Here is a 17,298-nt window from a genome sequence, read left to right on the forward strand (position 1 = left end):
TGGAAGTTGGAGATTAGCTGGGGAAATATGACAAGTCCCTGTCTCAAAAACAAAATGAAAATGAAAGGGCGGAGGGAAAGGCTCAAGTGTTCCAGTAAATGCCTAGTAGGTGCAAAGACTCAGATTCAGTTCTCAATACCAACATCCCCTCAAACAAAATACTAGTTACTCTTTCTTGGGGGCAAGGGGACAGCAATACTGGTGCTTGAACTCAGGACCTGGGCGCTGTTTTTTAGCTTTGTCACTCAAGGTTGGAACTCTATCACTTGAGTCACAGTCCCACTTCTGCTTTTTGCTGGTTGATTGGATAGCCTCACAGACTTTTCTGCCCAGGTTGTCTTTGAACAGTAATCATCAGATTTCAACCTCCCGAGTAGCTAGACATATAGGCATGAGCCATTGGTCCCCAGCCTTAGTAAGCTTTTTTTTTTTTTGGTAGGTCATGGGGCTTGAACTCTGGACCTGAGCGCTGTCCTTCAGCTCTTCAGCTCAAGGCTAGCGCTCTACCACTTGAGCTACAGCACCACTTCTGGTTTTCCTTGGTTTATTGGAGATAAGAGTTTCATGGAAGGGCTGGGAAGGTGGCTCAGTGGTAGAGCGCATGCCTTGCATGCCTGAGGCCCTGGGTTCGATTCCTCAGCACCACATAAGCAAAAAGAAAAAAGCTGGAAGTGGCGCTGTGGCTCAAGTGGTAGAGCGCTAGCCTTGAGCTGAAGAGCTGAGGGACAGCGCCCAGGCCCAGAGTTCAGGCCCCATGACCGGACCCCCCAAAAAAAACAAAAAAACAAAGAGTTTCATGGAGGGGCTGGGAAGGTGGCTCTGTGGTAGAGCGCTTGCCTTGCATGCCTGAGGCCCTGGGTTTGATTCCTCAGCACCACATAAACAAACAAACAAACAAAAAACCAGAAGTGGTGCTGTGGCTCAAGTGGTAGAGTCCTAGCCTTGAGCTGAAGAGCTGAGGGACAGCGCCCAGGCCCAGAGTTCAGGCCCCACGACTGGACCCCCCCTCCCAAAAAAGAGTTTCACGGACTTTCCTGCCCGAGCTGGCTTTGAACCACGATCCTCACCTCTCAGACTCCTGAGTAGCTAGGATTACAGGCCTGAGTTACAGGCATAAGCCACCGGTACCTGGCCTTAGTAAGCTTTTGTTGATACTATGCTGCACTTAAGGTTTACTTCCTATTGTTTAATCCTCATAAAGATAACATTTTCAGTGAGTAAACGGGCTTTAAAAAGTGGAGTAACTTACCACATAAGTCACAGATATAAAACAGTAAGGCTGAAATGTGAGCATGAGATAATTAACATTTTTTAGCATTTATATACATTCTTTCATTTTCCCAGATGGTCTTTTATCATAGTCAGGAGCTGTTATCCTAGACCATGAGGCTAGCAGGTGTTAGGGCCTATGCTGAAAGCCAGGTGTTCGGATCGCTCCTAACACCTGTGTTAACACAGTCAACCTTACGCATCTGTGTATTGTGAAGCTATAGCCTGAGGATAGAAAATTAAATATAGATTTCATAATTTACTCAGGTTATGGAGGCTCCCACAGAGCTCAGACACTATGTTTTTGCCTCATGAAAGGCAGAATACAGGTCAAATGTTATTAATCAAGCACATACAATACTTTAAATATTAGATGCATATGCAACATCTTAGGAGTGCTGTTAGAAAGCTGATGTTCTCGGCTACTTATTTCATTATGTTTTCTAACTGGTAGAACAGCACTTCTCAACTGACATATCTCAAAAGTATTATTTTTCTCTCTCAAAATTCCTGCATAACAGTTGGGTGCCAGTATCTCATGTCTGTAATCCTAGCTACTCAGGACGCTGAGATCTAAGGATCCTGGTTTGAAGCCATCCAGGGCTGGAAAGTCTATGACACTCTTTTCTCCAGCTAACTACCAAAAACCTTGAAGTAGAGCTATGACTCCAGTGGTAGTACACTAGCTTTGAGCAAAAAGGGACTATACCCAGATCTTGAGTTCAACTCCTAGTACTGGCACACACACCCACCCCCACACACCCCCACACACAATCCTACATAACAATTGTAGTTGTCATATTTTTTAATGCATTATAGTTTAGCAACCATTTTAATTTTGGCTAAAAGTTATGTATTTGACTATTAAGACATGGCCTTTTTAGAAATATAATTTTACTTTTTTATCTTTTGCTGATCATTAAAATCTCAAAATTATAGTACTTTTTGCTTTGAAACTCTCAAGGTTTGTATTAAAATCATCTTGTTAGATGAATACAATTTTTTTCCCTTTTTTTGGTTGGTCATGGGGCTTGAACTCTGGGCACTGGCCCTGAGCTCTTCAGCCCAAGGCTAGCACTCTACCACTTGAGCCACAGCGCTACTTCCCAAGTATTTTCTTTTGTTTGTTTGTTTTGTCGGTCATGGGTCTTGAACTGTGGGCCTAGGCTGTGTTCCTGAGCTCTTCAGCTCAAAGCCAGAGCTCTACCTCTTCGGCCACAGTACCACCTCCAGTTTTCTGATGGCTAGTCGGACATAAGAGCCTCATGAACGTTCCTTCCCAGGCTTGCCTTTGAATCACAATCCTCAGATCTCAGTCTCCTGAGTAGCTAGGATTACAGGCGTGAGCCACTGGTGCCCAGCTGAATAGAAGTTTTATGCTTAAGAAACAATGCTGGTTTTAAAGTTGGGGATAGTAGGAAAATGACTGTGTGTTATAGTTAAGGGCTAACTGAAAAGTTTCAAGTACCTCACTGAAGTCCTATTTCTGCTTGAATGGTTGCATACTTATGCTTAAGTTATGTATGTTTAACTTGACTGCAAAAGCCACATAGACAAGGCAACACGTTGGAAATGATCTGTATCACTTGGGGGGGGGGGGTTGGGAGAGGAGGGAAAGTAGGAGAAAAATGAGGCAAGGGGTAACAAGTTTGACAAGAAATATATTTATTACCTTACTTATGGAACTGTAACCCTCTGTACATCACCTTGACAATAATAGTAAAAAAAACAACAACTTGTAGTGAGTGGTTACAAATGATGAGCTTCTGAAGTGGATTACTATGTTCAAATGACAGTACTTTTACTAATGTTTAGGGGGTTTTATTTTGAATTTCTTTTTTTACTTTGTTGTTATTATAAATGTGATGCACAGAGGGATCACAGTTATGGAAGCCGGGTAATGAGTACATTTCATTTTGTACAGTGTCACCTTGTCCCTCACTCTCTCCCAGCCTTTCCCTTTGTCGCCACCTGTAACCATGTTTAGTTATTTTTTAGTGATCAGAGCTTGTATGACAGGTGCTCTGTGATTTGAGCTATGCCTCTAACCTCTCCCACTCCTTTATAGTTATTATTTTGGATAAGGTCTCTCATTTTGGCCTGTCACCAGCCTCAGACTGTGATCCTCCTACTAGTGCCTTCCACATAGCTTGGACCACAGGCACTTGCCACCATATCTGGCTTGATAGTTAACATTTTGCCCAGGCTGACCTCCCAATCTCTCAGTATCTAAGTAGCTGAGATGATAAGTTTTGAGCACTCATGCCTGGCCTCACCTGACAGTATTTTAGAACCCATTTTATTCACAGACTCAAAATGTAAATAGGTATTCATCTCATTTATGCAATGCATGAGTGTAAGCTAATGAACTTTAATAGTATCTTCTTCTTTTCTACTCAATATGATGCTTAATCATCATGAACTCGGTTGTATGAGAGACAGACACTTAGGAGACTATTAAAGCACATTTCTGGATGTATCTGTGAGGGTATTTCAGAGACAAGTAAATCAAGAGGGCTCTTACCTAATGAATGGTTTAATCTGTGATGGGAGGTACTGGAAACTCCTGCCCAGTTGGTGGAAATGGGTCACTGGGGGAGTGGCTTTAGGGATTATATATTGCCCCACCCCTTCCTGTAACAACTCTTTTTTTCCTGTTAGCTATGAGGTTAAAAAACAACAACAAAAAATCTCTGTGCCACAGGCTCTGGTCATCATTATGTTCCACCCAAGAACATGAGGCCAAGAAACCATGGACTGAACCCTGAAACTATGATTCAAAGTAAGCCCTTCCTCTCTTGAAGGAGGATTTTGTCTTTAGGATTTTGTCACAGAGATGACTAAGTAACCAATATAGTAAAGAAGTACTATTTACTTGCTTCTAGTTTACATGCAAGTATACACAATTCACTCATGTGTTTCTGTGTCAATGTATTTGTCTGGATGTGTTTATGCATATATTTATTAATTTAAAAATAAAAGCAGAGCTGCACTCTTAGTTGTTAATCCTAGCTCCTCAGGAGGCTGAGATCTAGAGAACCAAGATTTAAAACCAGCTCAATCAGAAGACTCCATGTCTAATTAACTAGCAAAATGCTGAACTAGAAGTTGGGCGCTGGTGGCTCATACCTGTAATCTTAGCTACTTAGGAGGCTGAGATCTGAGGATAGCAGTTCAAAGCCAGCCCAGGCAGGAAAGTCTATAAGACTCTTATCTCCAATTAACCACCAAAAAACTGGAAGTGGTGCTGTGGCTCAAGAGGTAGAATGCTAGCCTTGAGCTGAAGAGCTCAGGGACAGCACCTAGGCCCAGAGTTCAAGACCCACAACCAACAGAGAAAAAAATGGAACTAGAGGCATGGCTCAAGGGGCAAAGCACCAGCTGTGAACAAGCTGATTGAGAAATAAGGCCCTGAGTTCAAGGCCCAGTAGCAGCAGAAATAAAGCTTTGGCCTGTAATTTAAATGATCCTTGTATATTTAAGTACAGTTGTTGCTGACTTCATAGAATATATCCCCCTAATTAAGCAACCAGAATATTTTTGTTGACTATCTGCTCTGTGTAAAGAGGAGGCTAAAGAAATAGAAGGTCATTGTGGCTCTTAGTGTAAGAACAGGTAACATTTCAGTCAATAGGTAGAATTGCAAGAACTCCTCTAGATTGCAGATGAGAGTGGAAAATGCTTCAGTTACTCTGGAAACTGATTGGTGCTCTCAGTCAAGATGAAGCCACACATATCTGGAGATCCAGAAATTCCATTTCTAAGATGTGTGTGTGTGTGTGTGTGCACGCACGTGCGCCAGTATTGTACTTGAACTCAGGACCTGTGTGCTGTCCCTTAGATTTGTCACTCAAGGCGGGGACTCTACCACTCAAGCCACAGCTCCACTTTTGACTTTTTTTGGTATTTAATTGGAGATAAATGTCTTATAGACTTTCTTGCTCAGGTTGACTTCAGTGATCCTCAGATCTCAGCCTCCTGAGTAGCTAGGATTACAGTGAATCAATGATGCCTGGCTCCTAAGAAGGTATTTATTATAGAGAGTTTTCCGGGTATGTGCACAAAGGAATGGAACAAAAACATGGGTTGCAATATTCTTTCTTATGACAGCAATAAACTGAAAAGTCCAAAGTACAATGGATAGTTAGAAAATAGTCTTTTTATACGGTTGAATTGTACTGCTATAAAAGTCACCATAGTTGCTGGGAATGTGGCTTAGTGGTAGATTGCTTGCCTAGCATGCATGAAGCCCTGAGTTTGATTCCTTAACATCACATTAACAGCAAAAGCCAGAGGTAGTGCTGTGGCACAAGTGGTAGAGTACTAGCAGTGAGCAAAAACAACTCAGGGACAGCACCCAGGCCCTGAGTTCAAGCCCCAGGACTGGCAAAAAAAAATTGCCAGTTATAGGAAAACATGGATAAATTCAAAAACATAACTAAAAAACTAAAATATGTTTAGTGTGATTCTACTTACATAAAGTTAAAAAACTGAAGAATGTACTATGTATAATATAGAATGAAATAATATATTAGATAGTATATAACTATATAACAATATATTATCTATATGCATTGCATGTAGACATTTACCTATGCAGATATAGTATATATATTATATTCCCAAACATATATAATCTAGGTGTGTGTGTGTGTGTGTGTGTGTGTGTGTGTGTGTGTGTGTGTGTAGTACTGGGGAGTGAGCCCAGGCCCTTGCACAACTGTTGCCCAGAGCTGCATCCCTAACCTAACATAACCTATTCTAAAAAGAAAAGGGTGTTAGAGTAACCAGTTGTGGATACCAGAATTATTTTGAGGAGTGGGAATAGAGGATATGATCCAAGTAGGCATTTAATGGTTTCAGATTATGTTGTATTTAGTAACTCTGTGGGTAGATATATAATTACTTGGCTTATCAATAGCCTTGTAAAAAAGGCATATGTCATATATACTGTTTTGTATGTGTATTTTCCAGTATAATTTTTAAAACATCAGAAAGGAGACCAGAGGAATTTACCATAATGTAATTTGTATAGTTTGTTTAGTTTTCTTTTTCTACATTTTCTGTAATGTAAACTTACTACATTTATAGTTAGAATGGTAAGTAATCCATTTAGAGGAAAATAACAATATAGTCACAAAGCTTAAACAATCACAGAGTGTTACTTGAAGCAGATTAAGGACCACAAATTCCATAAATATCTGGGAAGCACAGTGCTAAGAAAGAACATCCTGAAGGTAGAAATTCTACCAATATGTACTGTGTGTGTGTGTGTGTGTGTGTGTGTGTGTGTGGTATTGGAGTTTGAACTCTGGGTCTGGATCTTACTAGGCAGGCACTCTAATGTTTGAGTATGCCTCCAGCTCTTCTTTGTTTGTGATATTTTGTAAAAAGTCTTATAATTTCCTCATGGGTTGGCCTTAGGCCACAATCCTCTATTCTTGTGTAGTTGGGATTGCAGGAGAGCTACCATGCTCAGTTTATTGGTTGAGATGGCTCTCATTAACAAATAGCTAGGATTATAGATGTGAAATGCCCATTCCTGGCTCTTTATTTTTCATTTCAAGACTGATTCTCTCCTCTTTGTATAACTACTTAAAATAATAATAATAATGATAATAGAGCTGGGAATGTGGGTTAGTGGTAGAGTACTTGTCTAGCATGCAGGAAGCCCTGGATTCAATTCCCCAGTACCATGTACACAAAAAAAGCTAGAAGTGGTTTTGTGGCTCAAGTGGTAGAGCACTAGCCTTGAGCAAAAGAACCTCATGGACAGTGCTCAGTCCCCTGAGTTCAAGCCCTAAGACTGATAAAAAACAAAACCAAAAAACAGGACACCAGGGCTGGGAAGGTGGCTCAGTGGTAGAGTGCTACTCTACCACTCTACCAGTGGTAGAGTGCTTGCCTTGCATGCATGAGGCCTTAGGTTCTATTCCTCAGCATCACAAAAGCAAAAACTGGAAGTGGTGCTGTGGCTCAAGTGGTAGAGCGCTAGCCTTGAGTTGAAGAACTGAGGAACAATACCCAGGCCGAGAGTTCAGGCCCCACGACCAGCAAAAAACAAAACAAAACAATACAAAAAAACAGGACACCAAACAAATTCTAATAATAATATTTTTTAAAAAGACTCAGTCTCTGAGCTTCCTTTACTCAGGGTAAGTTCTAATTCCCAATCTTCTTCCTGCATCCACTGCCTGAGTAGCTGGGATTATAGGTATTCACCACCAACCCCAGCTACCAACATATACTGTTGAGTAGCTTGGATTCTGTTCATCTGTTTTGTGTGAGAAGAGCAGGTGACTCCTAAAAACATGAATATAACAGTTAGTGTTTAAGAGAGAAGACAGCATCCCAGAGTAGAAGCAATTTTGTAGAAGCAGCCATGGATTACCTCCTCTGGAAAGGTTTCTCTAGCCTCCTCCCCGTCCTAAGAATAAACTCTTCAATCCCTTTTTTGTTGCTTCCTACACACTGCGATTTGTACAAATCCATTCCCTGTTGTGTTGTTTGTTGACTTTATTCCTTCCCATTACACTCAGAATTCTCTAAGCACAGGGCCTAAACTATACTCACTTTTATCTATCTTTCCACCAGACAGACACCTTGGGCCTACAATAAAGTAGCTGCTCACGTTTTTTTTTTTTTTTTTTTTTTTTAAATCTTATTTTATTTTATTTGAGAACATACTGTACAGAGGGGTTACAATTACATGGGCAGGATAATGCATACATTTCTTACCAAGCATTGCAGCCTCCTCCTTTGTTTACCCTTCGTTGCTCACGTTTTTTAAAGTTGAATAAATGACGCAACAAGGATTTCGAAGCCATGTGTTTGGTGGGGGATGATGGTGGCATTTTGAAAACATCTAGGAGAGTCTGCATATTCTAAAATGTTCATGTTATTGTAAAATGAGTGGTAAGTTTCTATTACATTTAAATTCAAGATCTTGAGATAACATTTTTTAATATAATTTTTTATTTTTTTATTGTAAAGATACTGTACAGAGGGGTACAGTTACATGAGTAAGGTAATGAGTACACTTCCTATTGAGATAACATATTTTTATATCACAAGTATTTACCAGGCACATTAGTCATGCTAAATTGACAACTCCTGGTTCTCATATGCTCAGTGTGAGTTCTCCTCACCATATCTATCTTGACCTTGCTGGTTTTTTTTTTTTTTTTTCTATTGTGGTTCTTGAACTCAGGGCCTAGGTGCTGTCCCAGAGCTCTTTTGCTCAAGGTTAGTGCTCTACCACTTTGAGCCGCAGCTCTACTTCGGGTTTTTCCAGTGATGAATTGGAGATAAGAGCCTCACAGACCTTTCTGCCCGGCCTGGGTTTGAACCATGATCCTCAGATCTCAGCCTCTTAAGTAGGTAGGATTACAGGCATGAGCTTCCAGCTCCCTGCGACCTTACTGGTTTTAAACAATGAGTTCTCACTTGTCTTGGCTTCCTCTTACAACTATGGGTTGCAGATGCCGAGAACATGGGGGTAGAAAAAGCGCCAGGAGAGTGAAGAATGTGCTGATTGCCATCTTCTGTTGAAAAGAATTAGAAAATGTGTTGCTCCAGCCCACACATCTACTAAATAGACCCAATCAGGACTGCATAGAACATACTGACAATTCACTCTAGGGCCTAAGCCTTTGCCAGAGATTGACACAGCATTCTTCCATGATGTGACCAGTCTTTTGACAGCTCCTCCATGAAAGTAAGAAGGATCTTTTTTCTTTCCCTCATGGTTTCCTTGGATTTTGTGTGGTGGGTCTGTAGTGACCCAGCTTTGTTAGAAATTTGCCTAAATTTGCCTAAAACCAGGTGCTGGTGGTTTATGCCTGTTATCCTAGCTACTCAGGAGACTGAGATCTGAAAATCATGATTCAAAGCCATCCTGGCTGGAAGTGGAACTATGGCTTCAGTAATAGTGTGTTGTTGGCCTTGAGCAAAAACCTCAGGGACAGAGCCCAGGTCCTGAGTTCAAGCCCTAGGACAAGCACAAGATGATAGGGAGGAAGGAAGGAAGGAAGGAAGGAAGGAAGGAAGGAAGGAAGGAAGGGAGGGAGGGAGGGAGGGAAGAAAGAGGGAGGGAAGAGAGAGGGAGGAAAGGAGGGTGGGAGGGAGGGATGGAAAGAAAAGGAAGGAAAGAAAAAAGAATAAATGAAAAAACAAAGAGGAAGGAAGGAAGGAGAAAGCAAGGAAAGGGAAGAAAGAAATTTGCCAAAAAATACATTCATAAGTATATCTCCTATCTGCTAAGGATTTTTTTTTAAAAAAGAAGGAATAAAGAAAAATATAAGCAAGTATGCTGTTAAATGGTTTATTGATTAAATGTGTTAATAAAACAGCAAGCTAAGTTGTCGTGGTTGAGACTAATACAAACTATCAAATGCAACCATTGTGAATATACATGTAATACAAAATATAGCTGAATGAATGGGGTAGGTCCAAACCAGTCTTCTTTTTCCTGAATTCTAAAATTACTATGTAAAATAGTGATTAAGAGGTTGGGGTGAGGTGTCGCATCAACTTGCTAGTCTCAGAAAAGAATTTCTTCCGTGTGCTGTATGGCTCTACAGATTCGTTGATTGCTGAAGAACACAACTAATAAACTAACAATTCACAAATATGTTTTTCTAACCTTTCCACTCCTATCCTGGGGAATTGAACCTAGAGAATTCTGCCACTTGAGCTATACCCTAGCCCTATTTTTCTGAGTTTTGTAAAAGGAAGAGATTTTCACTGCAGTCAGTTAAGGCTGCTGCCTGTGCTGTTGTCTCTGTGTATACGTGCGTGCGTGTGCGTGCGTGTGTGTGTGTGTGTGTGTGTGTGTGTGTGTGTGTGTGTGTGTGTCTTTGTGTGTGTGTGTGGAGGGGGATTTGGAGGTATCAATGTCCATGAGCATCTGAAATCTGACTGGAAATAAATTGGAGACATTCTATTTAAAACTGAAATTTGAAAATACATTTTGAGACATTACAATGAAATAACGGAAAAATATAGACTCCTAGCTTGTATGTAAAAAGAATATAATTTTTATCAGCTTATTTATTTGTTTGTGGTGTTGAGATAGAAACCAAGGCTTCCTACATTCTGGGCAAACATTCTTTCATGGTATCAGATCCCTAGCCTCAAAGTACCTTTTTTCCCCACTTACAAATGTTTTTATTTAAAAAAGAGAGAGAATTCAGACACAAAATGAATGTAACATGAAGTAAAAGTAATAAAATGTATGATGAAATTGGTAGCATGTGTTTGGACATTAAGAAACAAAATGTCACAGATTTTCTTTTTTTTTTTCTCTAGATAATGTCAAAAGCAGTATTTCCTTAAAAGGAAGAGAGATGATCTGGGCTTGTTAGTACATGCTTGTAATCACAGCACTTGGGAGATGTAGGTGAGAGGATTGCTTCAGCCCACATGCTAAAGATGAGCCTGAGCAGCCGGACCAAGTGAAAGAGAGGGAGAGAGGGACAGACAGACAGACAGACAGACATGAGGGGGGGAGGAAGGGAGGAAGGGTGAGAAGGGAAGAGGGAAAGGCGAAAAGAGGGAGAGGGAATTTGTAGAGAGCAGAATGGGTAGGTTTTTGGATTATGGTTTTTGTTGTTTTGTTTTCAATGCTGAGGGCCTTAGCATTAACAGGTGACAGGTAAGTGCTCTCCTACTTGAGTCACAGCCCCGGCCCTTTTGGTTTTTTATTTTGAGACAAGAATCTTACTACTATCTTAGCCTGATGGCCTTGAACTCATCATCCTTCCTGCTTCTGCTTCCCAAGTAGCTGGGATTACAAGAGTGTGCTACTATGCTCAGTCAGTGTTCCAGTTAATAAAGAGGAAGCAATCATAAATTAGTATTGAAAAAAATGGAATTTTAAACGATTTGACACAATATCAAATCAGCCCTAACATGTAATATGATACTAATTAAAAATCATAAAATCAAAAGGGACATTGTCTGGGTAGGTCCAATGCAATGACAGAATCCACATAGCGGAAAGAATTAGTCAAGAAAAGTTTGAAGGGCTGGGAATGTGGCTTAGTGGTAGAGTGTTTGCCTTGCATGCATGAAGCCCAGGGTTTGATTCCTCAGTCCCACGTAAATACAAAAAGCCAGAAGTGGTGCTGTGACTAGTGGTAAAGTGCTACCCTTGAGCAAAAGAAGGTCAGGGACAATGCCCAGGCCCAAAGTCAAAGCCCCAGGTCTGGCAAAAAGAAAAAAAGAAAAGTTTGAAGACATGATGTGAAGATGCTGGCTTTGAGGATGACGGGAGTGGCCACAAGCCCAGGGATGACCTGAGGATAGCAGCGAAGGCAAGGAGTGTATCTTCCCTAGAGCCTTCAGAAGGAGCACAGCACAGCGAACACCTTTATTTGAGCTCATTTGAGAACCGTTTTGAACTTCTTACCTCTAAAACCATAAGAGACTCAAGATGTATTGTACAGATAGGATGTGTTTGGCAAGGCTAGTCATAAAAGGAGACACAGTGTTTACCTGACTTACTTTAGCCATGTCACCGTGGCATGAGGAAGTGGAAAGATCACATGGAGACACTACATAAAAAAGAACTCTAGTTACTTAGCCTAGCTGAGGTCCCAGCCTACAGTCAGTACTGACTTAGACAATGATCATGTGAGCCACAAGATGACCGTGGCTTTCGCCAACACCTGACTGGAGCTTCATAAGTGGTTTATGACTGTAATTGCAGCATTTTGAGCAGTTGAGGCAGGGTGGATCACAAGTTGTGGGTCAGCCTGGGCTCTATAGCAAGAAGCTCTCACACAGAGAGAGGTAGGGGAGAGAGGGAGCCTTAGAAAAGGTTAACCTCTTGAGCTTGGCCAACTCACTCCCCAGAGTTACAGAACTATGGGTGATAATGATAAAAGTTATTGCTTTAATCTACTAAATTTGGGTTTTCTTCATTGCAATGGTGGGAAAATATCAACTTTTATTGTCTGTATGGATTCATCTCATTTTAATTTTGTATTTGCCAATTCTCTCTTTCCTAGAGAAAATCCCTCAAGATTGTCTGTTTCAAACTTTCCTCTCCCAAAAATTGTTTTTGTTTTTGTTTTTTTGTTGGTCCTGGGACTTGAACTCTGGGCCTGGGCGCTGTCTCTCAGCTCTTCAGCTCAAGGCAAGCGATCTACCACTTGAGCTACAGCACCACTTCCGGTTTTCTGGTGGTTTATTAGAGATAGGAGTCTCACAGTCTTTCCTTCCCGGGCTGGCTTTGAACCACGATCCTCAGATCTTAGCCTCCTGAGTAGCTAGGATTACAGGCGTGAGCCACCAGCGCCCAGCCCCCAAAATTGTTTTTACTCCAGCATGTAGCCATAATTAAGAAGGTGATTGAAACATAACCTATATAATTAAAGTCTCATAAATCTTTATTATAGGGTAATTATTCTTTTTAGAGGTTGAAAAAGCCCCTAATTCTGAAAACACTTTTAGTGAACAAGAGCAAAATTTATACTTATACTCCTTATTCATATCACTTTAAATGTCATCTGTCTCTTCATTTGAGATAAAATAAAAGTCATTACTTTCACAGATAGTGAAGCTTCTTTTGGGAATAAGATGATAAATTCAACAGATGTCTCCTAACTGGTTTTTTACTGAGTATCAGCTTCCCATAGGACTGGAACATCAAGAAAAGACAGGAAATATCTGAATGTGTCATGCAAATAATCATGTAGGATGTTCCAGAATGTAATCTGGGTCAGTTAAAAGGTGAATTTACTTTGGAAGTTGGTACCATGGGTCCAGCTACTTGCAGGGGGCAGGGGTCTGAGGAAAGAGGAAAGAGGATCATCAAGCTGAGGGGTTTAGTTCTGGCCTGAGCAGCATATTGAGACTTGGTTAAAAAAAAAAAAAAGAGCCAGGTGCTTGTGACTCATGCCTGTAATCCCTGCTTCTCAGGGGGTTGAGATCTGAAGGTTGTCATTCAAAGCTAGCCCGAAAGTCCTGGAAACTTTTATCTCCACTTAACTAGCAAAGTGGAGGTATAGCCCAAGTCCTATAGTGTTCAGGAATAGGGCCCAGGCCTAAATTCAATCCCCAGTAGGAGAGGAGAGGGGGAGAGAGAGAGAGAGAGAGAGACAGACAGACAGACAGACAGATTGACAGACAGAAAGATAAACAGGCAGGCAGACAGAGACAGAGAGACAGAGACAGGGACAGAGACAAAGACAGACAGCAAGAAAGACAGAGACAGAAAGACAAAGGAGTGTCAAAGGCAGAGTCAGAGAGAGACAGAGATAAACAGAAACAGAGAGAAGATACACACACACAGAGACAGACAAGAGATATGGAGTCGGGGGTGGGGAGGGAGAGGGAGGGGTAGAAGGAGAGGAGATTTATTTGGGAACAGATACAGCTTTGATCTAAGAAAACTACCATATTTTTACTTCTTCTTCCCCAGCCTTTCACACCAAGTCAAAGCTATTTCACTTGTTTCAGTTGAGTTTTAGCCTGAAAGAAAGAGCTCTGGACAGTAAAGAACATTGAGTCTAAGGATTCAGGGCTAGTTTACCCAAGGCTAACTCCCTCTCACACAAGCTAGTAGAACTGGAAGGAGCTAAACTGCCTAGCTAGAAAAACAGGTCTTTGTTGGCTCCAGTGGCTCATGCCAATAATCTTAGCTACTCAGGAAGCTGAGATTTGAGGATCGCCATTGGAAGCCAACTGGGACAGACAAATCCGAGAAACTTATTTTCAATTAGCCAGCAACAAAATAAACAAGCAAAACAACAACAACAACAACAAAAACCCACAAATGGAGTTGTAGCTCAAGTGTTAGAGTGCCAGCCTTGAGTGAAAAAGCTAAGGGATAACACCTAGACCCTGAGTTCAAACCCCTGTATTGACATAAAAAAAAATAAATAAACCCAGTCTTCTAGCTGTAGGCATTCTGGTAGTCACTAAGGTGTGGATAATTTCCATAGTTCTGGGTCTGAGCACATCAATATCTGGGAAATGACTGTATTGTGCTTGCATGTGTTCATAAACCCTTCCCAGAAAGCAATAGCATGCTATTGTCATTAACAACAGAAATACAATGTCTGTTTTGGTAAGTAGATTGTTAAATGTTGGGCTTGGCCAGGTACTGTTGGCTCACACCTGTAATTTTAGCTAACTCAGGAGACTGAAATCTGAGGATCTAGGTTCAAAGCCAACCTTGGCAGAAAAGTCCATGAAACATTTATCTCCTTCTGATTATGGACTAAAAAGCCAGAAGTAGAGCTGGGGTTCAAGTTCTCAAGCCTTGAGCACAAAAGCTCAGAGACAGCACCCAAGATCTGAGTTCAAGCCTCACAACCAACACAAACAAACAAAACCATTGGGCTTGCTGATTTCAGATTTGAAAAGATCTTTTCCTACGCAAAATCAGAAAAGAGATTAAAGACTAGTGGAGTGCTTAATTGATTTAGTCTGAGGATTAAATGCTGAGAGGGATGAATTGTCTAGTATATACTTAGCTTAATTCTTCTAGGTTCAGATTAAAAAATAAGCTCTTGGTTGAAAAATCTGAATCACTAACAGATGGCATCTGGGTTAGGTTATAACTTCCCTGTTCCAGTCCCTGGGACAGGCATTCCTGTCTCCTTTGTGGGTTCTGTTGAAGTTAATCTAAGCAGGAAGTTTGTGCTTCAAAACCATCCAGACAGGGAGCCAAAAAGAATGGGGTGGGGGTAGGGGCAGTTCACATCAGCTTTACAGTCCTGATGTTGAATTTCTTTCCTCTAAGGGCTGCTTTCCAGCAGATTTCTTTCCTGAGCTGATCCCAACATAAGTGAAAACCATTACTGTGGAGAGCAAATTGCTTTCATAAACATTTGTGTTTTTTCTAGTGAACTAGACCCAACTATCCCCGTAGTTTTGTTTTTATTTAATATTAGAAAGCAAGCTGAAACTGAGGACAAAGGAAAGTCTTGCAATTATTCAAAGGTACTGTCCCCAGGGAGTAGAAAAACAGAGACTCAAAGCCATGCTGATCCCTTAGCCAGCCAGCAAGCATTGAGGCCTTACTGTAGATATACTAGGGTAAATTCTGGGACCTTATTTTGTTCATCAACTTTTATATCCCAAGGCCTAGGACAATATCTAGAACATAGCATGTGTTCATTAAATGTCTTGTACAGGAGCTGGAGATGTAGCTCAGTAGTAGAGTGCTTGCCTAGCAAGTACAAGGCCCTGGGTTTGATCTGAAGCACAGAAGAAAATTAATATTGGCTATCACAAGCCATCATTTCTGATGATAGAGATGCAGTTGGGATAGATGCATGTGGGATAATTGATGCACTATATATGTAGTTAGGGATGTGCAGCAGACCCCTGCCATGCCCTATATTCCTTCACTAGAGCTGCAGTGTGGGTAGGTTTGAAAGACACACCTCATGGAGTCAAGAATTTGCTGAATGAAAGCACTGTCTCTGTGGGTGCTGCACTGCTGGTTTTCACTTTTGTCCCCACCCTCTAGTTTCAGTGTCAGATGTCACTGAGGATAGACAACAGGTTCTGTTTCAGAGTATCACCCAATCCCATTGCACACAATGTGCACTCTACAAAACCAAGTATCTTAAAATGCATTCCCTCAGACTTTTTGGGAGGCTGCAAGCTTTAGTTCCTTATCTTGTAATGGTGACTTGCTCAAGAAAGGCTAAACAGTAGCTAATGTGCATAAAATCTGATTACAGAGAATGTCTTTTAAGTAAATACCACCTATACTGTGGCACTGTGTGCCAAAGTTATAAGGACATTGAGAGTCTAGAGAAGTACTATAAAACAATAAAAGATAAATTAGCAAACAAAATAATCATTGAACCTAGAAAGTTTACACTCTTTTTAGAATGTCAGCATTGTTTTCATTTGTTTTTTATTTGGGGCTCACTCCTGTAATCCTAACTACTTAGGAGGCTGAAATCTGAGGGTCCTGCTTCAAAGACAGTTTAAGCCAGAAAGTGAGACTCTTATTTCCACTTAACCAGAAAAGTGGAGGTGGCTCAAGTGGTAGAGTGTTAGCAAAAAGCCCTGAGTTTGCCAGGTGCCTGTAATCCTAGCTACTCAGGAGGCTGAGATCTGAGGATAGCATTTCAAAGCTAGCTAGGGCAGGAAAGTCTGTGAGACTCTTATCTCCAATAAACCACTCAGAAAACTGGAAGTGGCGCTGTGGCTCAAGTGGTAGAGCACTAGCCTTGAGCTGAAGAGCTCAGGGACAGCGCCCAGGCCCCGAGTTCAAGCCCCGTGACCAAGAAAAAAAGAAAAGAAAAAGAAAGCCCTGAGTTCAAGCCCCAGTATGAGCAAACACAGAAGAAATTGCTTCGAAAACACAACAAAAGGATGATGTGATGACTAGATCAAACTATTAAGGATTGCTTTCCTTCAATCTTAAAGAGATGGGTGGAAAGAAATAGTGGAAAAAGTGCTCCATATGGATAACTTGGCCAGGCCTTGATTTTTGCAGAGCAGGTATGGCAAAGAATGGGAAGTTTAACACCATTCACAAAACTTTACCTTAGAGATTGCCTTCAAAGATATGTAAAAAGCCAGTTACAAAACAGTGTTTTGTATAACTTTATCCTAGTTATGGTTTAAGTGGACAATTTCTAGATCTTTCCATTTTTGTGTGTGTTCTGTTACTTCTTACATTTCACACCACATTTCCTCTTTCACATCTAATTTTATATCTATGTTCCTTTACTACCTTTGCCATCTTAGAAAAAGTCCCCAGATGTCTTCCTCTTTTGGTCATGGTGTGTGTCTGCCAGCTGCTTCTGTCTTTGTGGACTCTGCTCAGTGAGCCTCTTTATCCTGTCAAGATGACAACTGTCATCTAAATTCTAATCTTAGCTCTATTCTCCAAATTAGTTGCATGTACTTGTTAATGTTTATTAGCATGGAATTCCGTTGAGAGGAGTCTGTCAATCAAGGTAACAGTTTAATACTTAGAAGATCAAAGAAGCACTGAATCACATTACAGAACACATAGATCATTTAAAAGTAGAGTGTTAATTTTATTTTACT

The sequence above is a fragment of the Dipodomys spectabilis genome, unplaced genomic scaffold, assembly GCF_019054845.1.
Source record: "Dipodomys spectabilis isolate Male_0828 unplaced genomic scaffold, ASM1905484v1 ptg000043l, whole genome shotgun sequence".
Classification (NCBI taxonomy): Eukaryota; Metazoa; Chordata; class Mammalia; order Rodentia; family Heteromyidae; genus Dipodomys; species Dipodomys spectabilis.